Below are 468 nucleotides of genomic sequence, written 5' to 3' on the forward strand. Positions count from 1 at the left end.
CTCTATCCCATCCACACACTACTCCTTTCCCCTGCCGAGTGAGTCACGCCTACCCCGAAAGGGAAATGGCTTAATGGTATAATAATAATAATAATAATAAAATAAATTCAAAGAATTTAACAAATTACAAAATATCCGCAAAATTAACAAAGGATTTCATTTAAAATAATAAAATTATAGTGAATTCAGAAGAATATAAAGATTTCAAACGAATACAAACAATTATACAAATTGAAACATTTATTCCAAAAATTTAAATGATGCAATTGAATTCAGCAGAATTCAAATAAATCCAAAGAATTCAACGGAATTCAAAGGATTTAAACAAACTGAAACAATGCAAAAAATATAAAATATAAAGAATTAAAAAGAATAGTAATAAATGAAAGGAATAAAGAATTTTTTAAATGCAAAGAATATGAGGAATTGAAAGGAATAAAAATGAAACAAAACAAAGGATTTAAAGAA

This window comes from Belonocnema kinseyi, chromosome 10, assembly GCF_010883055.1.
Source record: "Belonocnema kinseyi isolate 2016_QV_RU_SX_M_011 chromosome 10, B_treatae_v1, whole genome shotgun sequence".
NCBI classification, from domain to species: Eukaryota; Metazoa; Arthropoda; class Insecta; order Hymenoptera; family Cynipidae; genus Belonocnema; species Belonocnema kinseyi.